This window comes from Canis lupus, chromosome 15 (assembly GCF_003254725.2).
Source record: "Canis lupus dingo isolate Sandy chromosome 15, ASM325472v2, whole genome shotgun sequence".
Classification (NCBI taxonomy): Eukaryota; Metazoa; Chordata; class Mammalia; order Carnivora; family Canidae; genus Canis; species Canis lupus.
Genome location: NC_064257.1, coordinates 31,441,435 through 31,462,696, shown reverse-complemented (window position 1 = coordinate 31,462,696; position 21,262 = coordinate 31,441,435).

Genomic DNA, 21,262 nt, shown 5'->3' with positions numbered 1-21,262 from the left:
GTAAAGAAAGAAATGTAGGTCAAATATTTCTTCTGAACATCTCTACTGGGGTGAGTCTCCCATATAACTCCTAGAAGCTTTGAATTAAAGATTCTCTAGGGAAGGTGAGAAGCCAATGAGAGCAAGTGCCCAGTCACAGGATAGCACAATGATGAGACATGCAACTTAGCTCCTTACACAACCCTGACTGGATTCATAAATGGTCTTTAACTACTTTCCGTGGTAGATATGAGTTGGGGAGGTTGATTTACAGTCACTAAAATTGAAGTGTATAACCTGAATGTCAGGTAAATATTTTACAAAATGTAATCTTTTAAGGATGAGATGTTTGATCAGCTCAGCCATTATATTCTCCTCTTGAGACCCATAGAATATTCAGATTTTTAAGAATTAAAATTTCCAAAAAGATTTGTGTCTATTATTATTTTTGTCTATTTGTATGGTGGACTCTCCTCTAACATTAATACTTTTCTGTTCTATTCTTGCATTTCTACTAATTTTGGTATGTGATACAAAGACATATTATTTACACTGGAAAGATCTCTGGCAATTTTTTCTCTCTTGTGACTGACCCCTTATTATTGCAAACTATTAATCATAATCATCTTTATCTTTTGCCTTTACTACATTTTGCCTAGGATAACTATTGTAATCATTGTCTGATTTCATTTGGTCCACGTTGGTCTTATGTAATGTTGAATGATTTTTTTGTATTTATGATTTATGTGTTCTTCCTAAATAGCATTTTGTTTAGTTTTGTTTTGTAATTGGAACTAAGAGGCTTTAGTTTAATTGGAACACTTATTACATTGGCATTTTTGTTATAATCGGTATGATTGCTTAGGCTTATGTTCATCACCTTGTTCTGTAATAGGCAGTCTGAGTATGAACTACCTAGATTAAAATTCTACCTACAACACTTGCTAGTGTGTGATTTTGAACTACTAAGTAAAACTGTCCATCTTTGTAACATTTGTAAAAAGTGAATAGTAACAATATTAGAATTCTACATTTCCATCTGATGAGCTCTTTGACTACATTCTGCAGGCTTTTAACAAATGTTTTTCTCATAGGTCAGTCCTAAATACTAATTATTTTTTCAACAATCAGAGTTATCTAGAATTCTTTTAAATTAATTTAAACAAATTTAAAATTTTATTTAAATTTAAAATTAGTAACATCAACTATATGAATTAATTCTATTATTTGAAGTTGGTTTCTAATTTTACCATGTTATAGTTGATGAATATCATTTTTGTGAAGAACCTTAGTTACTTGTAAGAATTCTACATTTTTGATATTTATACTTTGTCAGGTCGTTCTTTTTTTGAGAGAGAGAGAGAGAGAGAGTGGGAGACAGTACACGTCCAGGTACATGAGTGGGGAAGAGAAGTGGCAGAGGGAGAGAGAGAAGAATCTTAAGCAGGCTCCATGCTCAGTGCAGTGTCAGATACAGGGCTCAATCTCATAACCCTGAGTGAAAATCAAGAGTTGGTCTCTTAACTGATTGAGCCACTCAAGTACTCTTGTCAGTTCCTTATGATATATATATATATTTTTAATTTTGTGATTATAAATTATCAGTGGTTTCTTATTTGTTTAGATAGCAAATTTCTGGCTACAAAGTGGGAGAATGTATTATCAGAATATATAACACGTGACATCAGTACTTAAAGCTAAGTACTATTGCAATGCCTCACCAGCAAGTGAAAAATTGCAAATGGTAATGTTTCAGTAACTTAGAATAATTCCAGACCTTCTAGAAGCATAAATTTGTCCTTCTAAGTCAATTTAGGTAAGAATCTCCCCGTACTTGTCTAACCTTGATGTTTACCAGAAACCACCTTGCACTGATCAGTCAAGAGAGCACTCGATGATGTACCCTTATTCATAATGTATATTGCAAGATACAGCACTCAATAAACCCAGGAAAGAACCAGGCTAGTACAGCCTAGTGTGTGTACATACCTAAAATCCCTAGGTATCTCTGGAATCCCTGCTAACCTATGATCAGAAAAAAGTGTTCACCCTAATTGTGTTCACTGTGAATAAAATGCAGAGTTGTGCAGGGAAGCATATTCAAAGAAGGCTTTTGCATTATAAATAACGTTTTAATTTTTTACAGGAAAAATTAGTAATTTATTATTATTGTAATTGCATTTGTACCATGTAAAATTAATATTATGTAAAATGCATAAAATAAAGGTGAAAACGCTACTATTTAGTAGCTCTAATAATTTTTCTTTAATAGTTACATCATTTTACCTCCCTCAAAAAAAGTTTCTATAAAACTCTGTATATCTTTATAAGACTGATGAATATAATAAAGTAATTAAGAGTTTGATTCCTAGAAATAGACTACCTCCATTTGAATCAAGGCTTTTCTATGTAATAACTGCGATTTTAAGCAAAAATTAATCCATAAAACAGTCTTAAGCACATACTCTGGCACAAAAGAAGCGCTGGGTGAAGATTAGGGATTATAAGTTATTACTTTGGGGAGGAATAATCAGGCAAAAAAATTTTAAAAATTAAGTGTGATTATCCTTGTCCAACAATGGCAAATTTATTTTTCTGTCTAGTCCTGTTTGCATATTAGGAAACTTTTCATTCATGTGTCAGAGTTGTGTTTATGTTTTAAGTTGCTAATGGTATTTGTAAAGACTAGAAGTGGCCAAGACTTCACTTCATTAAGGAACCTGGAGAAAAACTGACCGTCTCTTAGCAACCAGGCTGATGAGATCTCTAAGAAGAAGCATTTCATCTGTTCTGTTCTCAAATCTCCTTTCTCATTACTGAAACAATACAGATATAATTAAAGACCTTGCCTGGGATTCAAAATGATAGAAGAAACTAGAATAACTGCAAATTGTCCTTAGATAGGGTGACTTGCTCTTCATGAGCACATTGTCTATAGATGTGGGCAGAAATACGATATGATTTCCCCCATAACCTGGAATATTAAAACTGAAAATTTATAGAATGTGTTTCTGTGCTTGGTTCTTAAGCACTGATAAAAAGAAAAAAATGACTTTGAAGAATTTCTTGAGGAGGACTAGTTAGATATATGAAGCAAAACTTTCTTCTCAGAATACTTGATTCTTTTTTTAAAAAAATAAGTTTGGGAGAATCAGAATAGAGGAGTACAATTTTCTGGGACTACAAAATCACATGTTAAGTAAATCAATAAAATTGAATTGTAGTGCTTCATTTTAATTCAGTGTGAAAACTCATTATGAAAAAGGAAAGCTAATATTCCAAAAACAACCATGGCTCAGTTTTGCAATAAAAAAGTCATGTTCAATCATCTCATTCTCTGCATTAAAAAAAAAAAAATAGTTGATGAGGAAACAAAAATTAGGATTCTTGTTTTTTGCTCTTTGCATTTGAAAATTCCAAGCAAGCATTCATCAAATAAATCTATATTTATTTTACTTCCAGTATCTATTAACATATGTGAGGAGTCTGAGATTACAATGGGACCTAAGGGAAGCAGTTACTACAGTAGGTTTTTGAATAAGTGCCAGCTGAGCACTCTGCCTTTTCTGAGTGCAACTACTCTTTGAATTAAATTATTTCCACAGTAATTTAGCAGCATGAGCATTTAGAAAAAATGTTCCCTAAAATAACTGTTACTATGTGCATCTATAGAAATGGTGAGTCAAGATAAGAAGACAAGGTTTTACTGAGGTTTGAAGTTTGAAGTATTGATTAAGGTTCAGCAGATTCATAGAGGGAATAACAGACTCAAAGAGTACAGAAACTCTTTTTTTTCTTTCTTTTTTTTAAATTTATTTATTTTTTTTTTTTTATTTATGATAGTCACACACACAGAGAGAGAGGCAGAGACATAGGCAGAGGGAGAAGCAGGCTCCATGCACCGGGAGCCTGACGTGGGATTCGATCCCGGGTCTCCAGGATCGCGCCCTGGGCCAAAGGCAGGCGCTAAACCGCTGCGCCACCCAGGGATCCCTCTTTTTTTTTTTTTCTGTGACTGATTTCCCTATAGGTAATACCAAACAATCTTGAGCCTATGAGATTCCATTAATTTTTAGAAACATTTTTGACAAAGTATCTTAAAACTTGGAAAAAGTATCAATGACATTCTTCTTGCTTTCTTCCTTTAGCTTCAGTCCATCCTGGAAAATTCCACCAGTTTTTCTACTTGTATCCTTTTTTCTTTAAATATTTATTGAGAATATATTTTAGATTTCTGCTTCTCAGTAAAAATATCATCATGGAAATATTACCACTTAGATATGGTATTAGATATCTTAATTCAGATAGTCTTCATGGCTATCTTTCTGATCTCTATAGTTTTAAAAATTTAGATATAGGATAATCAAGTGTCTTATGAAGTTCATGGAGCTGTAACAAAGGCTATTAATACCTTACAGATATTTTTAAGCATCAGTACATTTTGGGAAATTGATGACAGCAAATCCTTAAAGTATCCAAGTACTCTGATCTGCATCATTGGCCAAATTGGTTTTCAAGAAACAGATCAGACATAATGAATTTAATTGGAAAAATTGTATGATACTAAAGATTTTTTAACTATAAATGTGTGTGTGTGTGTGTATAAATAGACTGGTGAGAATATTATTTTAAAGTATTATCTATTTTCCCCTTCAAGTTATTTTTCTGGATTTCCTTATTCCTTTACATGTAACTACTATTCTTTAGTCCTCAACTAAAGCCTTGGGTCAAGACTCCCCAAATTTTAAATAATCTTTGATAGTACCTTTCATTTCATCTACCTCCTACATTTACTCACTGAGATTAAGCCTTTCCTTTATATCAGTAGTTCTCAAACTATGGTGTCCTCAGAATTCCTGGAGAGCTTGTTAAAACAATGGTTGCAAGATCCCATCCACACAGTGTCTCATTCAATAGGTCTGAAGGAGAGACAGAGGATTTGCATTTCCAGCAAATTCCCAGATGATGGTAATGATGATGCTTGTTCAAGAGTCAGATTTTTAGAATCATTGCGTTTATATATATACCTTTGTTATAGTTTGGCCCTTGTCCATTTGCAATGATTGCCTACCTTTTTTCCTTGTCTCCTATCATTACTCCCATCCCCAAGTGACTTGCTCTACTAAATTATCTCCATGGATTTTTTTCTATGCCACTGCTTCACAATACCATATGTAATATTCCCATCCTCATTTAGGAATCTTTAGTGATTCCTTAATTTTCAATCATTCAAAAAATCTTTCCGGAATGCCTAGTATGTACTAGCTATTAATCTAGACAGTATAAATACATTAGTGAGCAAAAGGGACAAAATTTTGCTTACATGCTAACAGAAAGATAAAAAATAAACCATATTAAATAAGTCCAAAATGTAGAATGTTAGTGATACAGCTAATGACAGCATGGGAGAAATGTTGGAACCCTTAGATAGAATGCCCAGGGAAGGAGACAGTGAGAAAGTGATACTTGAGTAAAGGCTGAAAAAAAAAAAAAAAAAAGAATTAGTATTTTTGTATTCTTTGGGTAAATCCAGCAATTGCACTACTAGGTATTTACTCAAAGAATACAAAAATACTAATTTAAAAGGATACATGCACCCTAATGTTTACAGTTGCATTACCTATAATAGCCAAATTATGGAAACAGCCCAAGTGACCATCAATTGACGAATGGATAAAATATATATATATATATATATATATATATATATATATGGTATATATACACACACACACATGTAGTGGAATATTACTCAACAATGAAAAGAAATAAAATCTTGCCATTTGCAATAATGTAGGTGGAGCTAAAGAGTATTGTGCTAAGTGAAATGAATCAGAGAAAGACAAATGCCATATAATTTGACTCATGTGGAATTAAGAAACAAAATAAATGAGACAAGGCGAAAAAAGAGAGAGAGAAACAAACCAAGAAACAGACTGTTATCTATAGAGTATAAATTGATGGTCACTAGAGAAGAGCAGGGTGGGGGGGACGGGTGAAATGGGTGATGGAAATTAAGGAGGGCACTTACTGTGATGAACACCAGGTGTTGTCTGGAAGTATTTACACCTGAAACTAATGTTAGGCTATAGGTTAACTAACTGGACTTTAAATAATAACTTTTAAAAAGTTGGAAAAGAGGAGAAAATTAATGATATTGAATGCTAAGCAAGTGAAAAGGCCCTGAGGCAGAAGCATGCTTAATGTTCCTGGAAGAGCAAGAAGGCCAGTGTGGGTGGCTAGTGTATAGAAAATGAAGAGAAAGTTCTTATTAAAAAAAACTCCCAAGTCTGACATTTAACATTATCCAGTCTCATCACTCTATATTGACACTGTTAATTAACACTCTGCTCATGCCCAAAGACTTCATGAGCACTCTCATCAAGATTTAATTCTTGTGCTTCTCTTTGCCTGTTATATACTCTTTTCTTTCCCTAAGCAATCTGTACACTGTCAAGTGAAATACTATGACTGATGAAACCTATACCATTTTCCAAGTCTATAATGCTTTTATAGACTTTTTTTATAATTCACTTTTCTCTGAATCTAACACCATTTCTTTCTTTCTCTCTTCCTTACTCCCTCTTACTCCTTACCTTACTCCTGCTCTTCCTTTCTCTTTCTTTCTTCTTTCTTTCTTTCTTTCTTTCTTTCTTTCTTTCTTTCTTTCTTTCTTTCTTTCTTTCTTTCTTTTTCTTTCTCTTTCTTTTTTCTTCTTCTTTTTTTTCTTTTCTTCTGTCTCTGACTCTCCCCCCACCTCACACACACAAATGCCTTTATGTAAGTAAGCATAATGTATTTATAATTCTCTCTCTCCAGATCTAAAATTATAGGCCAAGAAATGGGGAGCTATCTTAATAGCATTCTGTATCCTATAGCAACCAGAGTGCCTTACTGTAAGTCAATTTTTAAAATGGATTTAGTTGTATTTGTCTGTAGGATTGAAAGCTCAGTAAAGTGAGTGATTCAGTCTTTCATTTAACAAACACATACTGAATCCTTACTAAATATTGCACGGAGAATAGAGAAGAGGGCCAATCCCCAGTGACAAAAAGATGATAATCTAATGTAGAAGACCAACTAGCATACGTGCAAGTACACTATAGCCTAATGGGTGCCTACTTAGAGATACACCCAGGGGTCTCTTCTGGGTCCTCCTAGGAGCAGATGCTAAGACAGGATCCCATGTGCAAGGGTTTTGTTAGAGGAAATGCCTATGAAAGAACATAGGGAGAATGTGGAGAAGTTTGAGAAGCTTCATGAGGCAAGTCTAACCCTGGGTTGAGAGAGACAGTGAAAAGTGGGTGAAATTTCCAGAACTGCTGTGTCATCTGAGGAAGGTCTAGCAAATCAGGGAAGTCATTAAAGCAAGCAAGAAGCTAAAGAGTGTGATGTCTCCCAGGATGGGTCTGTCTGAGTCTCTCCACACTCAGACATTGACTAGACATGACCTGTGAGAGTTGTCATCTTGGCATGCAGCCATGGATTTCAGAGCACAGCAGCTGGGTTCTTGGTCAAAGATGCTCTTTGTAGCGGGAGACTGCCAGACACAGCCTCAGGGCTGCTCTCTTGTGGGAGCACATTGGATCCAGAATTTAACTGAATTAAAGGAGCACTTTTCAGAGTAACCTACGCTGAAGTTGAGTCATAAATCTGTATCAAGAGTTAGTTCCCTGAAGAGAGGAGGGAAAAATGAACTGGGAAGGCGCTGAGGCATGAAGTGCTTCTTCAATTCAGAAAACCATATAGAGGAGGGGGCTTGAGCATGTGGTGAGTAAGGGAAATGAGAATGGGAATTTGGCAGAAGGCAGAGTGTCATGAGTCCCACAAAAAGCAGATGCATTTTGTCTTGAAGGAGATCCTTAGAGAAAATGTTTTAACCAGGGCAAGTGTAAGACTGCCTGCCTGCTGTGATGTTATTAAAGAACAAAGAGTAATCCTGCTACCATTTTGGCAACAGCCAGATTTCCTTTTTTTTTTTTTTAAGATTTTATTTATTTATTCATGAAAGACACACACAACGAGAAAGAGGCCTAAGCAGAGGGAGAAGCAGGCTCCCTGAAGGAAGCCTGATGCAGGATTCAGTTCTAGGACCCCAGGATCACAACCTGAACCAAAGGCAGATGCCCAACCACTGAGCCAGCCAGGCATCCCATAGATTTTCAATTTACATTAAACGGTAGGTTTGAAGAAGGTAAAATGATTTTTTAAATAATTTTCTTTTCAGTTTTTGATGGATTTAAAATTATTTTGAAGGAATTAATATCCAAACCCTGGAAGAATATAGACTTTAAAATTCAAGCAAGGCCCCTAAAAGAAGGCATTTAGACTTAGGGAGTTGGGGTTCTTTGTATTAGAGGCTGTTTTGTTAAAATTTTATAAAAGTAAAAATTTTATAAAATTTCACAAAACTCTCTGAAGTGCTTTTGGAAGATGTAAAGAAACTGATATGCTTGGGCGAGGGCTTAATCTAGGAGAGACACTGAGCAGGACTATTTGTACACCTGTTTGGCATCCTCTGCCACTTCTTGGAGAACTTTCAACACTTTTGGTCTTTCTATTACAGAAATATTAAAGTGTGATATTTACCTTCAATAAACATAATAGGATATGTTTGATCCTGCCACAAGTTCCCTGAAGAGTTTTCTGTAATCCTGGCAACTACCATTAGTACTACAAATGGTTCTGGGAATGCTACTCAAGGATTATTTACTGAGTGTTATTAATTAAGGCACAAGAGATTTTTCACACAATCCAAAATCTTAATTTGTTCTTTCTAATAAAATGTTTTATTAAAATAAATATGGTCCCATGATTCCCATCACTAGCTATGGACTAATAAACTCAGTAATTGGCCAGACCAGTTAGTGAAAAGGATACAGCAATATTTTGAGTAAACCATAGGCAAAATCATTTCTACTCACAACATACATACATATAGGCATCCATAAAATTAAGCCACCATAAAAAATAGTTTTGTATTGCATTTGAGTGATTGCAGAGCAGTATTTCTGAACTGAGGGAGAGGTGAAATTTTATATCTACCCCTAGGGACATTTGTCAATGTCTAGAGACTTAGTAAGCTGTTATATTAAAGAAGGTCGCTCTTTACATCTAGTAAGTAGAGGAAAGATGCTGCTTATCCTCTTACAATGAACAGGATAGCTCCCATTCCCCAAGAAAGAATTATCCAACCTGAAATGTCAATAGCTTCCTGATTGGGAAATTCTACTGTGGAGTGTCCAAACAATGGGTCCTTATTGTATGTCATCAAGTGAACAAAGGTGCACAAGTTAGTGTATTCACAAAACTATACACCACCCCTAAGTATTCACACTTCTGCTGAGTCTCACAGTTTCACCTATTTGCTCATTGCCTCCATATTTATCTTCTTAAAGTACAGAATAATCAGGTCTTTTCTCATCCAAAAACCTGTCACAGTCTCTGTTTACTCAGTTATCTCATTTTGGTCTGGCTTCAAGGCCTCCAAACTTTGGCCCCCTTCACATACTCTTTACTCTCACAAAGCTACAGGATTTTTATTAATTTTTTTAATATTCTGAGCAGTCAGTCACTTTGCTTTCTAGCACATGCTGTCCCCCTAATCTGGAACACTCTACTCCCACCAAGCCAACATCATATATAATTCCTACTCATCATTCAAACTTATCTCATATGTCACGAACTTCAAATGTCTCTCCTTTATTTCATAACTGATTATCTAAAGGTCAGTTTAGCTGCGCATAACAAGAATCACAGAAATGGTATTCTATGAAGACAGAGGGTTACATTTTCTCAGAAAAACAAAAGTCCAGATATGGACAGTCTCTAGGATGGGAATGGTGACTTTCAGTAATGGGAGACCCAGGCTGTTTGGAGCTTCATGTTTCACTAAAACAAGGGTACTACCCATGTCCCTACAGACAAAATTAGACTCACAGAAGATGCATCTTAAGTAGCAATATGAAGAAAAGAAGACCAAGTCATATTCTAGAGATATTTAAAAAAATTTAACTGAAAGCTTCCAATTTTGACTTCCAACTCATTGATCAGCATGTATCCAAGCAAGTGACACCACCTAGCTGAATGAATGCTGGGAAATGTAAACTCATTCATGACAGTCCGTGTGCTCAAAAGGAGCATGCAAATAGGAGCAGGGAACTCGAATTCTCTGTCACAACTATAATCTAAACTCTAAAATTTTCAGCCTAATATTGCATCTATTTGGGTAATAACTTTGGGTAATAATCTCATTCCTATTTAGGTCATAAACTCAGGAGGCCAATATTTGATCTCAGTATCCACTGCAGTATTCAATATGTTTGTTTGTTTTCACATAAAAAGTGTGTTGGTGTTTAGATGATAAATCATAACTTACTCTCTTCTGAGTTCAGAATCAATTATAATAAGGACACAGGAGTAATACAGTGATAACTAGCAAAGCTGAATTGGGGTCTGAAAACACAGATTGGACCTAAGGCCAAAATTGTTTTCCTGTAACATTTCCCACAAAGTTGTGTCAGGCAAAGAAATCATACAAGTAGATTCTTTTACACAATTAGATTTTGCTCTGTTCCTTCTTGCATGGAAGGTGGAAGTGGGGAGGCCTTAGCTCCTTAAGGGGCAGTAGTTCAAGAGATGGGTTCAGAGAATGAAGGAGGGAGAGAGTGAGAGCCATGAGGAATGCATCTTTAACACTCCTTTTACAAATTGCAGAAGCTAGATAAGTTACTGATCTTTCTGTGGTATGGACAAGTAAGGGGCACCGGCAACACCCAGAAGTGTTTTGTCAATATTTTTATACCTGGGTAGCAGAATGAAACTCTACTGAAGCAAGAAGAATGGGTAATTAGTGTTTCTCTTTAAAAAGTGTGTAGTGCACATCTATTACATTGTCCTGAGAATTTCAATACTTTAATGTCTAATGACTTTGTACATATTGTGCTGTAATTACAATAGGAGCTCAGCTTTATATGAATTATCTACTCTCGTGTCAGGGATGATAATCATTTTTAAGTGATTTCTTAAAGAAATAAGGAAAGTGAAGAGCTGTTTGTTTAAATATATGTTATAATTCATCTGGAACTTGCTAAAGCAAATCAAGTATTGTTTGCATAGCACACACATTTTTTTCTTCTGTATTTCATTGTTACTAATAGAGTCTTTTATTACAAATGACCAAACTCACAAAATGGAAATTTATGGAAGGTGTAGAAGTGTCATATATATTAGGGGGTTGAATTAGTTTTTCTGAACACTTTTTTAAGCCTTGTAGTCTAGTTCTTATCGTACTCTACTATCATTTGTTCTTTAAAATTCTGTCTTGCCTACTGGACTGTAAGTTCCTTGAGTGAAGAAACTGGATCTTAATTATCTTGGATTTCCCAGAACTTAGGCCTTTTCTCAACACAAGGCATGTTTATTATAAGAATAATGAATATTCCATATTTTTGAGATGAAGAAAATAATATATCCCCAATGTAGGAAGCTGGTAGTTTCTATCTATCTGCTTGTCTATTTGTGAACAAGAATAATGAATATAGAAATGAGAAAATAATTTTTTGCCCAAATACTCATTGTTTTGAGTTTATTTAGACTATATAAGTTAGTGAGAGAAAGACTTTGAGAGCAAAATACAAATTCCTAAACCCCTGAGAAATACTTTTAGTAAGTACTGTACTAACATCATGGGGCCAGTAGTGGTGGACACCTACACGCATCCAAGAGAGTAGTACAACTATAAATTTTAATATGGACTCTTGCATTTGACCAGTGCCAACAAATCCCATTACTCTAAGTCACTCTGAGCATGTAATGGATATTACTGATTCAACATTTTATTCTTGAGGTCTTTCTCTGAATCAGCTCTTGGTGTTGAGTATATAGTGCTGAAAAGGAAGACTGGTGGAGATTATGCTTAGTAATGGCAGTGAGTGTACATACATACAGAAAGTTACTGAGACCTGAGGGATACTAAACAAAAAAACAAAACAAAACAAACAAACAAACAAAAAAAAAAAACCTGATACTTTATAGCAAAGCTTTCTCCCCTGCAGAATCTATTTTTTAATAGGAGGGTTTATATACTACCTTTAGAAAGTTAACTCTCTCACAATTCATTAAATCCTACCAAACCTACATACACATCATCTATGAAATAGATTATAGCTATATTATAAATCACAAATCATCATGTTCCTGCTCCTAATGAGATAACACAAGAGTAGATGGGATAGTCATATTGATTTTTTTCTCTTGACTTTCTGGGTACAACATGAGCTGGAATTATTCAAATGAACCCTTACTTGATTAGTCTTCCTTAGTTCTTGGGCCAATGCTGAGCAGGACAAAAGGAAATTTGTAGCCTCTGTTCAACCAGAGGATATGGTCTAGAATTAGTCTTTCTTCAATGAAACTAACATCTTGGGGAAGAAGTTTCCCATTTAGCTTTCCACTTATCATCATACCCTCTCTTACCCTTCTTCCCTCTTCTTCCTTTCATCACCAACAGAGTGGACACATCTATATGACTTTTTTCCTTCTTTTTTTTTTTTTTACCTGATCCTTCAATGATATGCTAGAAACAGAACCTTGTCTTAAAATTGCATAACCAGAAAAAAAAACAAACAAACAAACTATCACTGCCAGAAGTTGAGTCCTATTTCCCATTACCCAGTGCCTGATTAGGGTTGTACTTAAGAAAACACCACTGACTTGAATATTAGCTCATATCCAAGAACCAATTAATACCAGCCGATAAATACATTTTTCATGTACTCAAACCTGCTTAGACCAGGCCCCAACTTTCAACCCCTTGGAAACTGCTCACTATCTAATAACAGCATATCCTTAGGCCATCCAGTGGTAGTAGGGCAGTGATAGTTTTTAGATACTGCACAAACTCAATGTCCTCCCCCCACACACACTATGCTCATATTACTGAGGACTCAACATATCTTTGAACACACTCAAATGTTGATAATATCTAAAGAAATATTTTATTTTACATTGTATACCCAAAAGAATATAGAATTAATGCACGCAAAAAAAGATAAGAATAACCACGCTGGTGCAAAATATGTTTACTGACACTGACTAGCAAAAACAAGACTCAGTTGTTATTCATCCTTTTCAAACACACTGCTTGAGTTAAGCAAATTTCAACTAGTTCTGTAGCATTAGTCAGACCTTCAAGCTTAAAATTTTGCATTGTTTAATATTTTCCATTACCGTGAAGGTAAACATAGTCATTAATCCAAAATCTTGGCAACAGCACTGTTTTGTGTGTTACCACCAAGACTGTGGTAAATACATGAGTGCATAGGAAATTTTGATGTACAATGTTTGGGAGAATGGATAAATAATGTTCTTGAAACAAAGTTGAGTGGATGTTTATTCTGTAAATCACCACAACCATTTAAATAAGAAGCTTAGAATGATTTTAAAATATTTTTGAAATAGTCCAAAGTATCTTCAAATATAATTCAAATTTATTTTCCAGCAATCATAAGAATCAAATCAACTTCTCCAGTAAAACAGTATTTTCTCCCCCAAAGAAAATGAAGTAATATTATAGAGACATTTTTTAAGAGGGACATATTTGAAAGTAAGCCAAATATCTAAGCCAATACTTGTTTTTAAAAGTAAGAGAAACAAACAAACAAAAAAAAGTAAGTAAGTTTGGGTGCCTTCTTATAAGCTTCATTTTTAAATGGCATGTACTTTAGAAGAAAAAGTAAAACCTAGTAATATAGAATTCCATTTACTGAATTTTCTATTACTGACATTTTAAAATATATGTTTGAGGAATTTATATATTTCATGATGTTGAGTTATAAAAGATATGTCATATCTGTGCTTCATATCTTTTCTTGTCGCTGTATAAAATTTTATCCAGGATGACCACTAAAGTGAGCAATTGGATGGTTGCCTAACAAACACAGAAAAAAAAAGAAATAATTCCAGGATAACTATTTAATATGTCAGGTTGTCTGGGTCCATAAACTGAGGAATGAGAAAGGGTTCCCAGTGCTAATTCCAAACAAAATGTTTAAAAATTTTGGAATCTCCTTAATGGAATCTTATATGGCTAATTTCCTTCTGATGGGACTGAATTGGCACATATACGACCAAAATTGTTCAGTGAGAGACAAAGCATTTTCCCAAACCATGTCTTTCTCCATTTTTAATTTGTTTATAAATTTTAGAGTAGAACAGAGAGCCAATTGTGTAGAATATGATGGAGAAATTGTGGCTTTAGCTTGAGTCATCTAAGTTTCCTGGCTTTTTTATAGAATTTAGATTATATTTTTCCATTGTGGAGGATAATGAATTTTGGGGAAATTCTTAAAAATATTCATTCAGGATAAGTTGTATTATGTGGAAAAGACTTAAAGAAATAGAACTTGATATAATTTTTATGTAAGATTCATATGGTTCCTTAAAACACAATGTATATAAGAAGTGGCCATCATAAAGCCATGCTTCCCAATCAACTGAAAATATACAAAATGCTAGTGATTGAATACAAAGAACAAAGAGAAAGGAATAATAAAGGAGAATTTACCTCCTTTCCTCATTGACTGATAATCTGGATTTCTGTGTTTGTAGCCGGAGCTCAAGTAAAATGTATTAGACTGTGAGACCACATGTAAATAATTTCTTCATTCTGATGTCCTCCTGGTCTTATAAAATGAGGATTGTGTTCATGTGGTTTCTAAAATCCCTTCCTGTGTAACACTGAGTTATCATGTTATAGTCCTGCGGTCTCTATTGGAAATATAATCCCTATAAAATTAGCAGAAGCAAGTAAGATTGATTTTTCAAGCATGTAGGAGATTAACGCTTTAAAAGGAAAGATTAACCCCTGGCAATATTTTGCCAGAATTAAAACATACTAACAGGAGAAGTAACAGATATAAAGGAAAAATCAAATGGAAGATACCCAGACAAAGCTACTAGGACATGGAGAATAGAAAGCATAGAAAGAGCTATTTACTGCAATGTGAATCTTGACTACAGGGATGGAGAGTTTATCATGTCAAGAAATGTGAAATATAGGACATCTGAGAATAAGATATAAACTGGTATGGGTACCAAACATTAAAAAAAATATTATTTTGAACCCAGACCATTCCAGCACAACAGCCAAGTGCTCAGAATTGAGAATCAATATCTAGAATGTTCAGGGAAGAATATTAAATATATGTACTATACAAGAGCAGCATTCACATAAAAAGAAAGGAAAAAGACATTTTGACATCTACAAGAATTTCTTTAAAATGTAGTATCTCCACAAAAGTCTATAGATGCTATCCAGCCAAATAAATAATAAATCAAAACTCAACACACATAAATCAATAGGTCAAAGAACAAAATGACTAGGAGTGAGTTCTGAATCCAGGTAAATATATCATTAAATCCTAATAATTACATCAATTGGCTGCAAAAGAGAACGGAAGTACTTTAAGTTTAGAAATAAAAACCAATACAATAAAAAATCATAGAGAAGCAAAAATACCATAAAACATGAAAAATATTGGAAGACTTGGCCAGACAGGAAAGGGTATAATAGTTCTTCATGTTTCACACAAAGGAATCAAAGGATATTGTTTGATTTCTGAGGCTGATAACCAAAAATGAAAGTTTATACAATACAATCTGAAGATATAGATGTAATTATTCTTAGAAAAAACAGTGAATAGATGATATCCTTCTAAATTAGCAAAGATACAAAAGAAAGAATAGCAAAAACAATGAAAATAAAGGCTATATGTGTTATAAAAAAAATTTTTTTTTAGGCTTAAAATGCCTGAAGCAAAACAAAACATCTGATAAGGCAGTAATCCTGAAACCTTTTAAAGGGAATAAAACAAGCTGTAAATGAATAATAATCAGATCAACTTTATATTTTTCATCAATAAAACTAGATGACAAAAAATAAAGCACCTTGGAAATCTGAAGAAAAATAATTTTTAATCTAGAATCCTATATTCTTGTAGAAGATGATATAATTACTGAAAAATATTCACTCCCTCCTGGTAATAGGATTATACATCTTTGTCAATTGACCTGTGATTTGCCTGTGCATATGCTGCCATGGTGCTGACAACAGATTTTGACCAAGTGACATGCTTTGGCAATTGGGATGTGAATGAACGTGGTATTTGAGAGATCTGAGTTGGACACCTTAAATGGTGTTCCGTGATTCGGTTTGACATGACCCTGCATCCCTGCCTTCGGCTCTGACAATGTGCATCCAAGGCAGGGCCTGTTCTGTCAGCGTGGGACTGGAGATGAGAAGAAATGGACCCATGCTGAGCTCCTGAGCCACACAGAGCCCTGCTGAGTCAAACAGAGCTGAAGCTCATCCACAGCCCTCATGCAATGTGAGCCAGAAATAAATACGTGCTATTGTAAATCACTGAGATTTGGGAACTGTTTATTACCATAGCAAAACTGAAAATACAGCCACAAAAAGGCTTTTACCCCTTGAGGAGGAAATTTATTGTATTCTTAATATTCGTTCTCTACCTAAAGAGATTTTCATTTAGGAATTACTCCTTCTCTAAGATGCATTCAAATAATTTGGATGATTCTATGTCTGATTCCTATCTCCATGAGGGGGGATAAGCCTGTCATGAAGTACTCAACCTATCCCTCCTGTTTGGCCAAGTTGATTGAATCAGAAATGTGTACTTGACCACTTCAGTAATGACAAGCATGTTCTGTAGCATTCTGGTAGCATGGTATGGTTACTGATGTAGATAAAACGTAATGTCATGGTAGCGTTCTGTAATGGTATGGTTACTGATGTAGATAAAAGCTTTCTCTGGACTTAAGCTTAGACAGATATAAGTCCAGATATTTCAAGAGCCTTTATGAAAAGGTAGACTGTTTTAAAGAAGACAAATATGAAAATAAAATTAAGACATGGAGAGAGACTGAGCTGTGATGACATTATTAAGACCTCAAATACAACTATTGTATTCCTGGGTGTTTGCTAAACCAGTAATCTCCTTCTTTGATTTAGTCAGTTTAAGTTAGATTATTTTTCTTCATAACCAAAATAATGTGTATTACCAGAGGCCCCCATTCACCTTTTCTTTTTAATTTGGTGAATTACTCAAGTAAGTGAATCAAGAAAGAGAAAGATCTTAAGTTCAAGAAACAGCAGAAAACCCAATGAAACAGTGATACGTAGGGAAACAGATGTGCATTTTGTAAGGTAACTGGTCACATGATTGGAAAAATAATTGCCTTCAACTATGTTCCAAGGATTTCTTTTAAAATGTATCTCAGACAACAGAAAAAATCACTAAGAAACTAGAAGAGTGAATCATTTGTTTTATTTATTTATTTATTTATTTATTTATTTATTTATTTATTTATTGTTTTCCCAGTAAGAGAAAAGAAAGACAGTCAGAAATTCCCAACCCTACTATAAATAACTATACAGGAAAGTTTGAGGCTACCAATTGTAATTGATGCAAACTAGAAAGCCCATTATTTGAGAAGTTGATGGAATACAGGAGAGGGGGATCCATCTGTCTATTTTGGCAGAAGCTAAGTGTGTTATCAATATTAACAGAATTTTAAGGTAAAATTGACAGATGTCTAGAAATGGAAAACTCTTCCATTAAGTAACTAAATACTATAAAAATGTAAGAACTTGAGAAATAGGAGTTTAAGTATCTTACATTACAGCTTTCATTAATTGAAAGGTTTTTAATTTTCAGAATTTGTGTTTTACACGTTACCTAAATTCTCAACTAGCATGACAAAGAATGAATAGATAAGATCATAAAGACAAGGTAAGTGAATAAAAATAAAACAATATCTAAATCTATCATCTGCAGGTGGGGAGGCACCTTCAGAGAGGTAGACTGTAAAATAAAATCATAAAATGATTGCTTTTTTAAAAGAAGGCCTGAGAATTCAAAGGGTTAGGAAGGACGGGGAAATTTGCTTTTCATCACACATAGTTTTCTACAAACATATACACCTGGATTTCCCATACAGTTTTGTGTATTATTTTCTCTGTTAGTAAGTAACACAGTGAAACTCAGCATTTAAAAAAAAAAAAAAAAGATTTAATTAAACTGAAATAACATTTTGAACAGCATGCTATATGTAAGAATTCATACTGGAAACCAACCTACCTAACATAAAAATACATAAGAGCAAAAAATCATAACTTGAACACTGAAAATTTATTAAGAAGAAAACAATCATTTAATGAAAAGAATAGACAAATGATTTGAAGAGATGTTTTGCCAGAAATGTACAGATGATAAGTAAGCACATGAAAAAATGCTCAACATCAGTAGTCATTAGTGAAATTCAAATTAAAGCCACAGTGAGATACCACTACATATCTATCAGAAAGTCTTAAAGACTTACCACACCAAATGTGGGAGATACTGAGTAGCTGGAACACTTACACTCTTCTGATAAGAATGCAAAATGTTGTAAATATCTTGAAAACAGTCTGACAGTTTCTTAAAAAGTTAAAGACATACCTGGGCCACCGGGGTGACTCAGTCAGTTAAGTGACTGACTCTTGGTTTCATCTCATGGGGCATGATTTCATGGGTCCTGAGATTGAGCCGAGCCACAGGGAGTCTGCTTGAAGATTCTCTCCTGCTGCCCCCCAACTCTCTGTCTCTTTCAAATATCCCCCAATTCTCTCTCTCTTTCAAATAAAGAAATAAATCTTTTTTAAAAAAGGTTAAATATACACTTGCCATATATCTAGCTATTCCACTCTTAAATATTTACCCAAGTGGGGATTTGGGGGAAGCATATGACCACACCAATGACTTTCATAATAATATGCTTAACAATTTTCAGCTTTATATGTAGTAGTCAAAAACTGGAAACACGACTTCCAGAATAGCAATCTGAGGAGCTCCTTGAATCTGCTCTTCAGTGAAATAGCCATAACGGTAAAAATTTTTCTAAAAAGAGGTATTTTTTAAAAATTATTTAGTTGCTTGAGAGAGAGAGCATAAAAGAGAACAGAGAGCACAAGCCTGGGGGTTCCAGAGAGAGGAAGAAGTTGACTCCCCATTGAGCAGGAAGCCTGGTGTAGGGCCCTATCTCAGGACCTGGAGATCATAACCTGAGCTGAAGGCAGATGCTTCACCAACTGAGTCACCTAGGTGTTCCTAAAAAGACGTATTTAGAAAAATGTTGCTACAGCCAATTTCAGAGAAATTACTGCCTCTCTTCTGGGATTTATTTTCATGGTTTCAGATCTCACATTAAGATATTTAATTCATTATGAATCTATTTTTGTGTATGGTATATGAAGCCAGAGGAGAGGCGGGTGGAGAGATGGGTGAAATAGGTGAAGTAGATTAAGTATACACTTATCATGATGAACACTGAGTAATATATGCAATTTTTAATCACTATATTATACACCTGAAATTAATATATTTGTATATTTATATATTTGTAATAATATTTTATGTTAATTATACTAGAATTTAAATAAACAAGTAGATAGATAATAGATAAATAGAGATAAAACAGAAAAACAAAATTATTTTAAAAAACAGAAACAAAAAATAAACCCAGTCTTTTGAAGTCACTGGAAACTGCCCTAAGGATATATAGCAAGTAGATAAATATTTATTTAATAAAACCTACTAAATGCTAATAAGAACAACGAATGCATATGACAAGTGACCTACAACCTCCTCCCCCCACCCAAGCACAACATGACAGAAGCTCCACTCTAGTCAAATGTCAGATGGTGGGGCTTTATCTTGCCCCAGATATGTATAAGATACTCTAGTATCTCCCCAGAACAAAAAGACTGTAAACATTTTTCACTACCCCAAGTTTTGTCTTGCAGAGGCTAAATTCCAAACAAATCCAGTGAAGAGGTAGAGGGCTCCCTTTCTCCATTCAGCTCTCACTCAGTGGGTGGAAGCTTTACCTAGGCAAGGCTGACTGAGAATAACAGGGCCTCATGTATTAACAAATAAAGTCTTTGCCCCACCTTATTCATATGGCAGAGGTTCCATGCTTGTGAGCAAAGAAAACCAGAGACTACCCTTCTCACCCAGCACTTGGCTCATAAAGCAAAGGAGTCACTTCTCCACTGTCCTTTCTCCCATTCTTTTGGAAATGACTGAAATTTTGTCCATGGGGAGAGGTAGGCCAAAAGACCAGAAAGCTTCAAAATGTCCTCAGGTGGACAAACTTTATTGGGAGTGGAGTGTGGGAAATTTCAAGCCTAAAATGTCACTCTAGAAAACAATGGGAATTTGGAGGGCAAGCAACTAAGTGGCTGGTAGCTCTCAGAGCTTATTAGAAGGAATCCAGGGGAAGAAATGGCTAAAAATATCCCTGCTAGTGTCAGAACAAACCTCAAAGACCATCTTCAGAAATTACCAACCCCCAACCCTTGCAAAGGGGCCTGTTAATTGGATCAGACTGTGGAGCAAGTTCTATCCCAGGGCATAACCAAAAGCAATAGAGCAATCAGCCAGCAAGTGTTAGAGCCTAACAGCTGGGTGTAATACTTAGCAAGGCAGACAGATTAACAGAAAGAACAGAAGAGTCAAAGAGAGCTCTGTTGAAAAACTGTCATTTGTGGATGATTGGACATATATCTATGCCCTGCAACCTCTGAGAAGTGATATCAGAGGTTTCACGCTGTAGGGAACAGACTTCACAAAAATAGTCCATCCAAATCACTAATCAAATAAACAAACACACAATAGCAAGAAAGTCCTGAACAGGGAGGATTAGTACCCAGAGTCCACATATTATCTAAATGGTCAGTTATTAATAAAATATTATGAGGCATACCAAGACACAGGAAAGTGTGATCCATACCAAAAAAACAAAACAAAACAAAACAAAACAGCAAGTAACAGAAACAGTCTATGAGAGGGCCAGGTGTCTACTTAAGCAGACAAAATCATCAAAGAAACTTTTATAAATATGTTTAAAAAACTAAAGGAAACTATGCTTTAAGAAATAAAAGAAGGAGTTCTACTGGTTGACAATGAGAGGGGCTCCATGGATCTACTTCTCAGTGAAACTAGTGAAGATTATGAAAGAACAGTCATTCATAGTGATTACATTGAATGAAAAATGCCAGACAAAATTATATACTGTAACAGTTTATTTGTATAAAACTCTAGAAAATATAAAGTAGGAATGCCTGGGTGGCTTAGTGGTTGGGCCTTTGGCTCAGAGCATGATCTCAGAATCTGGGATCAAGTCCTGCATTGGGGTCCTTGCAGGGAGCCTGCTTTTCTCT